The sequence below is a fragment of the Panthera tigris genome, chromosome E3, assembly GCF_018350195.1.
Source record: "Panthera tigris isolate Pti1 chromosome E3, P.tigris_Pti1_mat1.1, whole genome shotgun sequence".
Lineage (NCBI taxonomy): Eukaryota > Metazoa > Chordata > Mammalia > Carnivora > Felidae > Panthera > Panthera tigris.
Genome location: NC_056675.1, coordinates 16,040,170 through 16,055,024, shown reverse-complemented (window position 1 = coordinate 16,055,024; position 14,855 = coordinate 16,040,170). Strand labels below are relative to the sequence as shown.

At 38.0% G+C, this 14,855-nt stretch overlaps 1 pseudogene; it reads right to left on the bottom strand.

Moving 5' to 3' along the window:
* Positions 1-2,729: 2,729 nt before the first annotated feature.
* On the bottom strand, positions 2,730-3,067 carry LOC107179346 (annotated as a pseudogene).
* Positions 3,068-14,855: the final 11,788 nt, after the last annotated feature.

Here is a 14,855-nt window from a genome sequence, read left to right as displayed (position 1 = left end):
GACCTCAACACCTGCGCCCCAGATGCCACCTTTCACTGCAAGTAGTTCTGGTGTGAGGCCTTTGCTTTGTAAATACCACTGGCCACAGTTCATAACAGCAGATGAAGTAGTAAATACCTCATGAATAAACTCTCTGTTCCCAATGCCAACATTAATTGGATTAATAATTTTCACGAAGATTTCAATATGTCACAATCCTAATCATATCTTCAAGTGAATAGGACAATTTCATGAAGATAAAAAAAGTTGATCCTTTCAAATTGGGCTTTCAAGAATTGTCTCTGCACAGTGTCAATAAAGTATGAGTTCTGATAATCACGAACAAACAAAACCTCACTTGAATTTCCTTTATTTTTAAGATTTTTTATTTTTAAGTAACCCCTACACCCAACATGAGGCTTGAACCCACAATCCCAAGATCAAGAGCCACATGCTCCACTGACTGAACCAGCCTGGCACCCTTAATAATTTCATTTTGTAATACTTGCCTGTTTTGTGGTAGTTTGGGGGCTAGTTATAATTTAAACAATCAGTAGACTTTAGTTTCAGAAGTGTTTTAGGTTTATGGAAAATTGATGGAAAAGTACAGAAAGTTTCTATATACCACATCTCCCACTGTTTCCCCTACATTTGCGCCTTGTATTAGTGTCACACATTTGTTTCAACTGATGAACCAATATTGATACATTTTTATTAATTAAAGTCCAGTAGTTCACATTAGGGGTCACTCTTTGTGTAAGTACAGGCTATGCGTTTTCACAAATGTATAATGACATGTGCCCATCATTACTGTATCATAGAGTATAGTTTCATTGCCCTAAGAGTCCCCCCTATTCCACGATTTGTCCTTCTCTTCCCCTAACCTCTGGCACAACTACAAAACTGTTAAAAGATAATATAGGTGAAAAATCTAGGTAACCTTGGGCTTGGCATTGACTTTTTAGATACAACACCAAAAGCATGATCCATGAAAGAAAGAATTGATGTTGTACTTCATTAAAATTAAAAGCTCCTGCTCTGTGAAAGACACTGTGGAGAAAATGAAAAAATATATCACAGACCGGGAGAAAATCTTTGCAAAACTTGATATTTGCTAAAGGACAGGTGTCCAAAATATATAAAGAAATTTTATTTATTAAAAAAAACTTAATGTTTATTTATTTTTGAGAGTGAGATAGAGCATGAGCGGGGGAGGGGCAGAGAGAGACGGAGACACAGAATCGGAAGCAGACTCCAGGCTTGGAGCTGTCAGCACAGAGCCCGATGCGGGGCCTGAACCCATGAACCCGTGAGATCAGGACCTGAACCAAAGTTGGATGCTCAACTGACTGAGCCTCCTCAGTTAAAAGAACCTTTTAAATTCAGCAGTAAGAAAACTAACAGCCTGCTTAAAAATGGCAAAAGATCTGAACAGACACCTCACCAAAGAAGCTACACAGATGGCAAATATGCATGTGAAAATATGCTCAACATCATATATTATTAGAGAATTGCAAGTGAAAACAATGACACACGACTGCACACCTATTAGAACGGCTAAATTTCCAAAACACTGACAATACCAAGCATTGGTGAGGATGTGGAGTAACAGGAACTCTCAGTCATTGCTGGTGAGAATACAAAATGGTACATTTTGGAAGACAGTATGGCAGTTTCTTACAAAACTAATTGTGATTTTTTTTAAAGTAGGAAATCAAATATATAACTTGTTTGTCAATAGTGCCATAACCGGATTTTCTTTGAGAATTAAAGAAAGCTTAAAAAGCAAGTAACGGTGGTGCGCGTGGGTGGCTTAATCCTTGAATGTCTGACTTTGGCTCAGGTCACCATCTCCGGGTTCGTGAATTCCAGCCCCACATGGAGCTGTGCTGACAGCTCAGAGCCTGGAGCCTGCTTGGAATTCTGTGTCTCCCTCTCTGCCCCTCCCCCACTCACATTCCATGTCTTTCTCTCAAAAATAAATAAACATTAAAAAAAATTTTTTTAAAGAAAATCCAGCTGTCTTTTACCAAGCCAGACATTAAAGAGATATGCAAAAATGTAAAATGAGACCACTTTTCTCACTATTTTTTTGGTTTTAGAAGAGGAAGTATTTAAAAAATATTTATGTCAACATGTAAGAGTTTATTATTTTGTAATAAACAAATAAATGTTTTAAAATTCTGTGTTACGTTCTAATATGGCAAATTTTAATAGGTATAATTAATATAAATAGAAAGCCTTAAAAATCTTCAGTAAAATTTTAAAGCATAAAGGGATGCTGAACCCAAAAAGTTTGACAACCATTAATTTAGTAAGCCACATGCTACTTGATGCACTTTCTATTTTTTTTTTAAGTTTGTTTATTTAGTTTGAGAGGGAGAGAAAGAGTGTGAGTGAGCCTGGGAGCGGGGCAGAGAGAGAGGGAGGGGGAGAGAGAGAGACAGAGAGAGAATCCCAAGCAGGCTCTGAGTTGACATCAATGTGGGGCTGTAACTCTTGAACCGTGAGATCATGACCTAAGCCAAAACCAGGAGTCGGCTGCTTAACCGACTGAGCCACCCAGGTGCCCCTTGATGCACTTTCTAAAATAAGGTATAGGACAATGATAGTAAAATAAGGAAGAAAAACACAGAGGAATAAATCTAATGACTACGGATTTATATTCTTTTGATAGTATCAAGAAGCTTTTACAAAGAAAAAAGCAAACAATTTTGTACAGAAACTTCAACACATTTTGTACAATATTCTCACTTTGCTGACATCATTTATGCAAATTCTTCATAGTTCACTTGACTATCAATATTAATATCTGCTTCCCTGATCATTTCATCAACCTCCTCATCTGTTAACTTTTCTCCAAGGTGTTTTATCATGTGACATAATTCTATCACACTAACATAGCCATTGTCATTCCTATTAAACACAAGAATGCTTCTCTAACTTCTTTACTCTCTGTCCCTGTCTTTCATTTTTCTTGCCATCATTGTCAGAAAGTCCAGGAACTCAGTTGTACTATTTTCATTTTCATTTGCTTCATTCATTTATCCTGAAACTTTGCTATGGAGTTTTGCCCAAGAGTCCTCATTACCGTTTCCAAACTTTTGATGTCCACCACTGTCCTTGTCAAATGGTGGAAAGCTGCTTTGAATTCTGCACTTGAATTCTGCAATCTGTTTTCCCTTCAGTTGCCAGCATTACTTGTCCTCAAGCGACAATCACACAAACGTTCAGCTTATTAGCTCCACTCACTGTCTGTAATACTCCTTCTTAATATTTATATTTATATATTTTTAAGGTAAAATTTATGTACAATAACATGCAAAAAAGCTTTTGTGTGCATTCATTGGGTTTTGATAGCTACTGTGGTATATTTGATTGCACACCAATGAAAAAGAAAAAGTCATTTCTGACAGTCAGGAGCTAACTTTGCACTATTAGGCTTTGGTATTCTTTGGCTTTCTAGTGCTGAGTCTGCTGTATGAAAATATACCATACTTGGTTCATCCATTCACCTGCTGAAGGACATTGGGTTGTTTCCGATCTTTGGCTATTAAGAATAAAGGTGGTATGAATAAAAAGACTTGTATAAGTCTTTTTGTGGACATATATTTTCATTTCTCTTCTGGAAAGTACCTAGGAGTGAAATTGTTGGGTCATATGGTAGATGATATTTAACTTTATGAGAAACTGCCACATTTTCCGAAGTGTTTCACAATTTTACATTTTCCATCAATGTATGATTCTTTCAGTTTCTCCACTTCCTTGCCAACAATTGTTTCAACTGCTAGACTTCCTTGTCATTGTTTTTCATGTTAGCCATTCTGGTGGGTAGGAAATGGTATCTCGTGGGTTTAATTTGAATTTCCTTTTTAGAAAACATTACCCATCATATTAAATTAATGCTATGCATTTGAATCTTACTTATCTGGTATAGCTATATTTAATTTTATTATTATTTAAAGTATTTATTTATTTTGAGAGAGAGCACGTGAGTGGGGAGGGGCAGAGAGAGAGGGAGAGAGAATCCCAAGCAGGCTCCCTGCTGTCATCACAGAACCTGACATGGGGCCCAATCTCACAAACTGAGCTGAAATCAAGAGTCAGATGCTTAACCGACTGAGCCACCCAGGTGCCCCATATAATTATATTTAATTTAAAAATCTCCTTTGGTTTTACACCTGTATAAGCAGCTATAAGAATAGATCGTTAACTTTTTAAAATTTTTAATTATTATTTTGAGAGAGAGGGAGTCGCAGAGAGAGAGACAGAGAGAGAGAATCCTAAGCAGGCTCCATGGTGTGAGCACACAGCCCAACGCCAGCCTTCAACCCACGAACCATGAGATCATGACTTGAGCCAAAATCAAAGAGTTCAACGCTTAACCAACTGAGCCCCCCCAGGCGCCCTAAGAATATGGCATTTATAAGGAAATAACTGCTCCAGAGTTTCATGTCTTGTCTTCTCTGAGTCGTTGGCAGAACAGAGCGATGTGTTGAGCAGTTCTAGCATCTTTTCATTGATCATTTCTCTCTTCTCATCCCCAGGACTTGAAGCCAGGGAGAAGTTCTCTGGGTTTTATCTGAACTTAGTGCCTGTGACTGTTGTGGCATGGATGGATGTGGACAAGAGTGTGTGAGTGCACAGGTGTTAAGGAACTGTGTGCTGCTCATGTTCTGATTTTTGGCAACTTGACTCCGTACTTTGGGTCAGTCTATACAGTTACTTATGTCATTGTAATGACTTCACTTCTACCTGTGACATTTTTATCAAATGTGTGAATAAATACATAAATATTGGTACAAACAAGAATAAGGCATTTTATACCTAGTTTTCTATTTGTATATATTTAAGTAACATCATATTAAAAATAAAATAGGTCAACATTTGAGGGTCATAATTTTTCCTTTACAAGATGTCAGTGCATTTCTCAAGTTTGAACCACTAACGTAGCCCACACATCTCTGCTACTCTAATCTCTGTTCAATTTTCAGTAAGTTAATTCAGCTATAGCTTTTTTTCACCTACATTACAACTTCTTTTTAGTAACCTTATTTGGATTCAGGTGTTTCTTAAGCCTCCATTAAGATTTTGAAAAGTGTACTAGGCTTTTTTTCATAGATATCTTTCATTGTGTTAATGTTTACTGGTGTAATTCTTAGAAAGTAACTTTATCCTTCATATTATGAGTGTCACATTTGAATGTGTGACAAACTCAATATAGCTCTAAACGTTTCTTTACTAGCTCCTGAACATTTTGATAGTATTAATTTTGGGAGATATATATGGTTTTTAAAATATGGACTCGAGGCTTGATGAATAATAATAGGCTGAAATTTTTAAAATTTGTTTTTAAATTATAGTGTATATATAATAATATTACCAAGAGTTTGGAACACATGAGAAAAATATAAAGAATCACCCTTACTCTGGTATTCTAACACATCCATAACCATTTTGTATATTTATTTTCAGTGTTTTAATATTATATGTTTTTACATAGTTATACTGTAGGACACTTGTTGCTCCATAGGCTTGACAATGATGATTTGTTTTAAATGTTTATTTTATTTTATTTTGAGGGGGAAAGGGGCTGAGAGAGAGAGGGAGAGAGAGAATCTCAAGCAGGCTCCATGCTCAGCACAGAGCCCAAGGTGGGGCTTGATCATGACCTGAGCTGAAATCAAGAATCAGATACCCAACCAACTGAGCCACCTGAGTGCCCCAACAGTGATAATTTTTTTAAATAATTTATTTTTTTTTAATTTACATCCAAGGTAGTTAGCATATAGTGCAACAATTATTTCAGGAGTAGATTCCCTAATGCCCCTTACCCATTTAGCCCATCCCCCCCCCACAACCCCTCCAGTAATCCTCAGTTTGTTCTCCATATTTATGAGTCTCTTCTGTTTTGTCCCCCTCCCTGTTTTTATATTATTTTTGTTTCCCTTCCCTTATGTTCATCTGTTTTGTATCTTAAAGTCCTCATATGAGTGAAGTCATGATATTTGTCTTTCTCTGATTGACTAATTTTCGCTTAGCATAATACTCTCTAGTTCCATCCACGTAGTTGCAAGTGGCAAGAATTCATTCTTTTTGATTGCCGAGTAATACTCCACTGTGTGTGTGTGTGTGTGTGTGTGTGTGTGTGTGTGTGTGTGTATAAAGAAGATGTGAGATATATATATAGATATATATATATATATATCTCCATCAATGGACATTTGGGCTCTTTCCATACTTTGGCTATTGTCAATAGCGCTGCTATAAACATTGGGGTGCATGTGCCCCTTCGAAACAGCATACCTGTATCCCTTGGATAAATACCTAGTAGTGCCATTGCTGGGTCGTAGGGTAGTTGTGTTTTTAATTTTTTGAGGAACCTCCATACTGTTTTCCAGAATGGCTGCACCAGTCTGCATTCCCAACAACAGTGCAAAAGAGATCCTCTTTCTCCACATCCTCACCAACATCTGTTGTTGCCTGAGTTAATTTTAGCTATTCTGACAGGTGTGAGGTGGTATCTCATTGTGGTTTTGATTTATATTTCCCTGATGATGAGTGATGTGGAGCATTTTTTCATGTGTTGGTTGGCCATCTGGATGTCTTCTCTGGAGACGTGTCTATTCATGTCTTTTGCCCATTTCTACACTGGATTATTTGTTTTTTGGGTATTGAGTTTGATAATTTCTTTGTGGATTTTGGACAGTAACCCTTTATCTAATAAGTTGTTTGCAAACAGCTTCTCCCATTCCATCAGTTGCCTTTTAGTTTTGCAATGATAATTTTTAATGACACAATTTGTATAGTGAGTACCATTGTCATAATAATAGTAATAATAATAATAATAATAATAATAATAATAATAGCTGCAGCTAACAGGTACTGAGCTCTTACTAGGTCCCTGTAAATAGCATAGATTGTTTAATTCCCCACAACAACCGTCCTTTATTTTATTTAACCACTCTATCTCAAATTGCTTCCAAATTTTCACTGTCTTTGTGCATATGACCTTTCGTTAGGTTGAATTATCTCTGAAGTGAGATACATCCAGAAGTGAGTGAACCATAAAACATGAACATTCTTGTTGCCCTTGATACAAATTGCCAATATTTACCCCTAAGGACTTACATAAAATTTAAATGTCACAAAAAACACAAGAAAGTGTCCATTTCAATGCATCTTTGCCAGCATGAAGTATAATTTAGTAGGTTATTCTTTGTTTGACTATTTTTAATAAACACTTCATCACTACTTTATTTTTACTTGCCAAAATTCAATATTTTTCCTTGCATTCATTCATCATCTCTATTTCTTTTCTAAATCATCTGTCCCTATTCCCCCATTTATTTATAGTTGATGTGTCTTTTGCCAGATTGATGGTTTATTCATTTATTTTTTAGAGACAGTGAGCATGCAAGAGAGCACAAACAGGGGAGGGGCAGAGGGAGAGGGAGAAAATCTTAAAAGATTTCTGATTTTCTTAAAAGAAAATCCACCAGGCCCAGGGTGGAGCCTGACACAGGGTTCAATCTCATGACTGTGAGCTCATGACCTGATCCAAAATCAAGAGTTGGATGCTTAACCAACTGACCCACCCAGGGGCCCCTGATGGTCTATTTATTTACTTAATTTTTTAAAATTATAAAAATAGTAAGTGGTTACTTTTGAAAGAAGATCTGAAAGTTTTCCTTTACTCCTTAGGTCCATATTCTTATTTACAGACTAACTGTTAACAATTTGGGGCATATTCTTCCAGATACAGACACATAAAGTAGATCTCACTTCATATTTTCACACTTTAATATGTCATGGACATCTATGCTGACACCTACTGATTCACCTTAATCTTTTTCATGGTCACATAATGTTTTATTTACAGATGTATCACCACTTACTAACCAATCCCTGTCGGCATTTAAGCTCCTCAAATTTGCCAGGAGCTCTTTACATAATTAAAAAGTAAACTTGTATTATATTTCCTGGTAACATTTTCCTCCCCAAGTTTTTTCCATCAGCCTTTGGATTTTGGTAACTTTTTGCACACAATTTAAAACTATTAAGTGCTAATATTTGTCTGTTTACTCCCTCTTTTTTCTCAGGATGTCTTTTATTATTTTCAGCCAGCTCTGTCTTATGCTTCACAGTGAGACAAGATGTTATTGATGGGCAGTAACTCAGAACTGATCAAATAATAGTGCATGTATCAAGTGCTATGGGAAACTTGATGGAGAGAATCAAGTTATGGGGAAGTGAGAAAAAGCTCCACAGACAAGGTGGATTTTGAAAGGTCGGAAAGAGGTATGGAGGCAGAGAGGAAATGGAATGGAGGTGGAAGGAGCCAATCAGGAAGGAAAAACAGCCCTGGAAAGACATTTTGTTCAGGGTATGGTGAGTTAAGTGCAGCTGGAACGTTTCGGAAAGAGAATAATGATAATAATCACAATAACGTTAAGCACAATATTTCATTCATCCTCACAAAACCATAGGTAGGTGTCATAGTTATCCTCATTTTACAGATGAGGTGATTAAGACTTAGGGGTAATGAGTGATTTGCCCAAGTTCATATAGATATTAAAACTGAGTCAAATTTGGGGTCTGGTCCAACTTTAGAGCCTGCTGTGTTCATTAGCACAGGCACTGACTCTCTTATCAGCGAAGAAGGTAGACAGGCCAGGTGGAGGCAGCACTTGTATACAATGTTACGATTGGACTTTTTCTCAGAGACCACAGGGATCCACTAAAGATTTTGGAGTAACAGCCAAATCTGGTTTTTAGAAAGATAACTTTGGTGGCAGTATGACAATGGGTTGGATAGGAAGAGAAAAATGAAGGAAGAAGAGAGGGAGAGAAAGAGGAAGGGAAAAAAATAGCTAGGGACTAGTTACTAAGATTTTAATAATTGCCGCACACTGGATTCAGCAATTTCAGTTGCAAGAGCCCAGATGATAACAGTGGAATTGAAAAGAGGGCACCCACAGAGCCTTGAAAGGTACAATCAATGAGGTTTGTGATGACTGATTCGATATGGATGGAGAAAGAGTAAGAAGTCTTGATGAGAAAAAATAAATCTGTTTTGGGGTGCATGCAATGAGTCTATCTGGCGGGCTGTTATCTTGCAGGTGCATGGCATCTATCTGGACAAGACTAGAAGGCATCTGGAAATGAGTGAGGTGCTACAGAGATGGATTTGGAAGCAGATAGGGAGCAAGCAGTTGAAGCTTTGTCAGGGAATAGTAGAGCAAAATAGGGAGAATGGAAACCAGGGAGCTATCACCTTCACAAGTGGGCACTGAAGGAGATGCTGGACATGGGAAAACGAGGGGGCTGCAGACAGTACCCATCCTCTCACCCAGCGTGCAGGAACCAGGGGTCCAGGGAGTCTGAGATGGTCTAGAGTGAGCTGACTAGGCTTGCCTATGAACTGCTATGTGTGTCACTGGGGCGGGGCGGGGGGGGGGTGTTAATGAAAGAGATTGTGTCATATGGAAGAAAAACATTGAATTCCAGGAGAATAAGGCCAAAAATAAAGGAAATCATCAGTAGTGACGGATGATTCAGAAAACCAGATTCAAAGCTTTCTAAAAATGTGGTAAAAAAACACATGACATTAAATTTACCATCTTAACCACTTTTAAGTGTACAGTTCAGTAGTGTTAAATATATACTGATATCTAAAACTTCATCTTGCAAAGCTGAAACTGTATAGCCATTAAAAACTAATTCCTCCTCCCACTTTCCCCGGCTGCTATCTTTGTATTTAATGTTTCTATGATTTTTACTATTTTAGATACTTTATATAAATGGAGTCATAAAATATTTGTGCTTTTGTGACTGTCTTATTTCACTTAGCGTATTGTTCTCAAGGTTCATCCAGGTTGTAGCATGTAAGGGAATTCCCTTGTTTTTTAAGCTGCATAATCTTCCATTGTAGGTATCTCTCTCTCTCTCTCTCTCTTTTTTTTTTTTTTTTTTTACTCATTTTTCTGTTGATGGACATTGGGGATATATACCCAGAAGTGGGGTTTCTAGGCCATATGGTTATTATTTTTTTTAATTTATTTATTTTTGAGGGGGGAGGAGCAGAGAGAGAAGGAGACTGAGGATATAAAGCTGGCTCTGTATGGACAGCAGAGAGTCTGACATGGGGCTTGAACTCATGACCACAAGGTCATGACCTGAGCCAAAGTTGGATGCTTAACCAACTGAGTCACCCAAGTGGCCCTAGTTATTCTTTTTCAAATTTTTTGGAGGAACCTCCATACTGCTTTTCATGATGGTTGCATCATTTTTCTCACTAGTGCACAAGGGCTCCAACTTCCCTGCATTCTTGCCAATACTTGTTATTTTCTATTATTTTCATCCTAATGTGTGTGAAGTGATATCTCATGGTAGTTCTGATCTGCAATTCTTTTATGATGAATTTTCATATGCTTGTTGGCCATCTGTATTTCTTCAAATGAGAAATAGAGAACAGAGAAATTGTATTCAAGTCCTTTGGCCCTTTTAATAATCAGGTTATTTTGTTTCTATTGTTGAGTTTTAGAAGGTCCTTATACATTCTGGACATTATTCTTTTACCAGATACATGATTTGCAAACATTTTCTCCCATTCTGTAGGTTGCCTTTTCACTCTGTTCATTGTTTCCTTTGGTGCACAGAAGTTATTAAGTTTGACGTAGTCCCATTTGTTTTTGCTTTTGTTGCCTAAGCTCCTTCCATCCAGTGGCTCCACTCGTGTGGTCTTGTTCAAGAGGGCATCCTAAGTAGCAGGAGGGAGGGAAAAGAAAAAGGAGGAGGGAGGGGTATGTGCCATCTTTTGAGGAAGGTTGCCTGGTGTGTCCAAATCTCATTTGGCCTCATCTAACTGCAAGAAAGACTTGGAAATATAGTCTTTATCATGGGCAGCCATGTAAAATCTGAGTGAGTCTGATTATTACAGAACAGTGGTTCTCAACCACGGATGCACATTAGAAATAAGCAGGAGCTTTAAAAATCCCAGTGCCCGTGCTGCACCCCAGACCAAGTAACAGAATTGCTGGGGATAGGGTATAGGCATTGATAGTTTATGAAACTCCTTAGGAAGTTCCATTGTGCAGGCAAAGGTTGAGAACCTCTGCTTTGGAAGGTTTACCAAGGAGGCACCAGCAATGTTTGCCCAACATGGATTATAGCCCTCAGCCCAGTGGGGTTGGCTTGAGCCCCACTCAAGACTTAACAAATCTAAATCTGGACTTGGGAAGGATGGGGCTAGAGAACCTGAATTTGTAAATAAGTCTCTCAGGTTATGTTTGTACACAGAGAAGTTGGAGAACCGCTAGGTTTCCATGTTTACAAATCAGTTCAGAAAGCTGGCTGCTGTGGAACAGGCTCCTTCTGTTTCCTCTCCTGTTTGACATGTTTGGAAAGATAAACAAAGATATTTTCTCTTCTTGATTTATCTAGATGAGTACCTCCTTTTCTTTCAATCAACAAATATTCATTGAACATCTACTATATGCCAGGGACTATTCTAGTTGCTAGAGGTATATCAGTTAAAAAAAAAAAAAAGACACAAAGATTCCTGTCTTCATGGAGCTCACATTATGGCGGAGGGATGACCAACAATAAATCTAGTAGATAGGTAAAGCATGTTAAAGTTGATAAGTATTTTGGAAAAAAAGAAAACCTAGGGTAAGGTAAGAGAATCATTAATGCTAGACAAAGTCATGGCTTCCCAAAGATGCCCATGTCCTAATGTCTGAGACCTGTGTATATATTACCTTAAATAGCAAAAGGCACTTTGTAGATATGATGAAGGATTTTATATGAGGAGTTTATCCTGGACTATCTGGGTCAACCCAATGTAATCAAGGGTCCTTTTAAGGGAAAGAGGGAGGGTAGGAGAGCCAGAGTTGGAGAAGGAGATGTGGCAATGGAAGCGGGGGTGAGGGAGATTTGAAAATGCCATGGTGCTGACTTTGAAGATGGAAAGGCCATGAGCCCAGGAATGCAGGAGGCTTCAGGAAGCTGGGAAAAGCAAGGAAATAGATTCTCTTTGGAGACTCCAGAAGGAATGCAGCCCTGCTGACACCTTGATTTTAGTCCTATAAGACTTAATTTGGATTTTTTACCTCCCGGATCTGTAAGATAATCAATTTGTGTTTTTTTAAGCAACTTTTTAACGGTAATTTGTTACAGCAGCAATTGGAAATTAATAGTGGGAATGAGCACAGAAAGTAATAGAAAATAGAATGGGTTAACCTTACTAAAGTGAACATAAAGCAATGGCTTGCAGGAGGTGAAGGAGCCAGCCAGGGAACTGAGGGAAGAACATTTCAGGCAGAAGGAACAAAGTAAAGGCCCTAAGAGCTGTCAGGTGTGTCTGAGGCTCAGGAAGGTGGCCAACGGAGCAGAGAGAGTGAGGGAGAAGTAGGGAAGAAGTCTAGAGGGTTGACGAGCAGGGATCAGGGCAGATCATGTGAGCCCTTGGAGGTCAATGCCAGGACTTTGGCTTTTACTTTCAGATGGAAATCCCAAGAGGGTTCTGAGCAGAGAAGTGACACAATCTGTCTCCTGATTTAAAAGGATCCTCTGACTGCCGAGTTGAAAAGAGACTGCAGGAAGATTTGGGTAGAAGCAGGGAGACCATAGCAATATCCGGGTGGGACATGATAGTGGTTCCGACCAAGGTCAGAGAAGTGGTCAGATCCCGGATAACTTTAAGATCAACAGGATTTCCTTCCTAACAGACTGGATGTGGAGTGTGAAGTAAGATGAGGTCAAGGTTGAGTTTTAGTCTTGTGAAATTCTTAAATGATTTTTGAAAATAATACTGTCTTTCCCAACCTACCGACTACAGGAAGCTAGATTAAAGAAATCTCAAGTCAGACCAGTCCCTTTTCAGCTAAGCAGCCCTTGCAACACCACAGCCACTCAGTCGGATTTGTGAGGCTAAGACTTAGGAGACTCCCACGTAGTTGATTTAACCAATTATATCTCATCATTCTTGATACTCTTATATATATGTGGTACAGGGGATTCTTTGAACAGCTTATAACATCTTATTGGTTCTCTCATTAATTTTTCCCTCATCAGTTCTGGTTAATGAGGAAATGAAATTAAGTTGTTTGCATGCTTTATCCAAGATTTGTGTCATACGGGCTAAATCAAATCAAGTCTTGAGCAAATGTGAAATTACGGCTTCTTTAGCATGGAACATTCTAGGTATCATTATTGAAGAAGATGTCATTTAAAAAATAGTCTTTAATAAACAGCTGCTATTGTTTCACACTACTTGCTATTTAGGCGCTTTGAATCTTTTCACGAGAAGGCACAGAAGGAAAGTAGACTACTGGCTTTTGTAATGGATTTAGCATTCATAATTTGACTCTGCAATGACTGCCTTCCAGAGTTGTAATTTTACAAGTGAAGTTTCAGAAGCCACTTAGCTAGTGACTTAGCTAACTAGCCACCCAGCATTACGTCTCAGTGCTCTTTTGTTTTTCCCTACTCCTCTTAAAACTGGGTCACAAACAATAAAAACTTGCTCTGCTTTTTAACAACAGCTTTACTGAGCTATAATTCACATGCCATGCAATTCACTTATTTAAAGTGTCCAATTCAGTGGTTTTTAGAATATCCAGAGTTGTACATCCTTCGCCACAATCAATTTTTACCTACCATCTTACCCTATGAAGAAACCTGCCGTCCCTTTCCTCCTATTTTTCCCATTCCTCTGTGCTGTGCTTTAGGCTAACTTACTTTCTAACTAACTTACTTTCTGTCTCTATAGATCTGCCTAATCTGGACATTCCAAGTGAATGAAATTGTACAATATGTGGTCTTTTGTGATCGGCTTCCTTCACTAGGCATAGCATTTTCAGGGTTCATCCATGTTGCGCCATATACCAGTATTTCTTTTCTTTTATGGCTGAATAATAGTCCGTTGTATGGATAGACCACATTTTGTTTATTCACTTATCATTGATGGACATTTGATTTATTTCCACCTTTGGTCTACTATGCAAAACGCTGCTATGAACATTCATGTGCAAATTTTTGTGTGGACATATGTTTTTATTTCTCTTGGGTATAACCTAGGAATGAAACTGTTGCATCATGTGGCGACCGTATACTTAACCTTAGGAAAAAAATGTCAGACTGTTTTCCAGAATGGTTGCACCATTCTATATCCCCACCAGCAATGTATCAGGGTTCCAATTCCTCCACTTCTTCACCAACATTTGTTATTGTCTTTTTTGTCATAGTAATCCTAGTGGTGTCAAGTGGTATTTCTTTTTTTTTTTCTCAGTTAATCACAATGGGAATTTAGTTATTTAATGCATCCACTAATCTAATGTCACCAATAAAATCTAAGCAGCTGTATTACAAAACTGGGTTATATTCAGTGGACATGCATTAATAATCTGTACAACTTAAGGGGCGCCTGGGTGGCTCAGTCAGTTAAGCGTCAACTTCAGCTCAGATCATGATCTCATGGGTTGTGAGTTTAAGCTCCGTGTCGGGATCTGTGTGGACAGTCTCAGGGCCTGGAGGCTGCTTGGGATTCTGTGTCTCCCTGTCTCCCTCTCTCTCTGCCCCTCCCCACCTCAGGCTCTGTCTCTCTCAAAAAAGTAAATAAGTATTAAAAAATTAAAAAAATAATAATCCATATAGTTTAACATTACACCAGAAAAGGAATTGAATACAAAAATTTCCCTTGATTTTTGGTGGTCACCAAATTTCATGGCACAGGTTACCAATAAAACTGTAAAAACAGATTTTAAATATTTTCAATAATACGTTAAAAAAAATAATGAACCAGTAAGTTTTCATATTGGGCTGAAGACTTAAAACATGAAGCTGGCCCCAATCTGTCAAAAATGACAAATAAA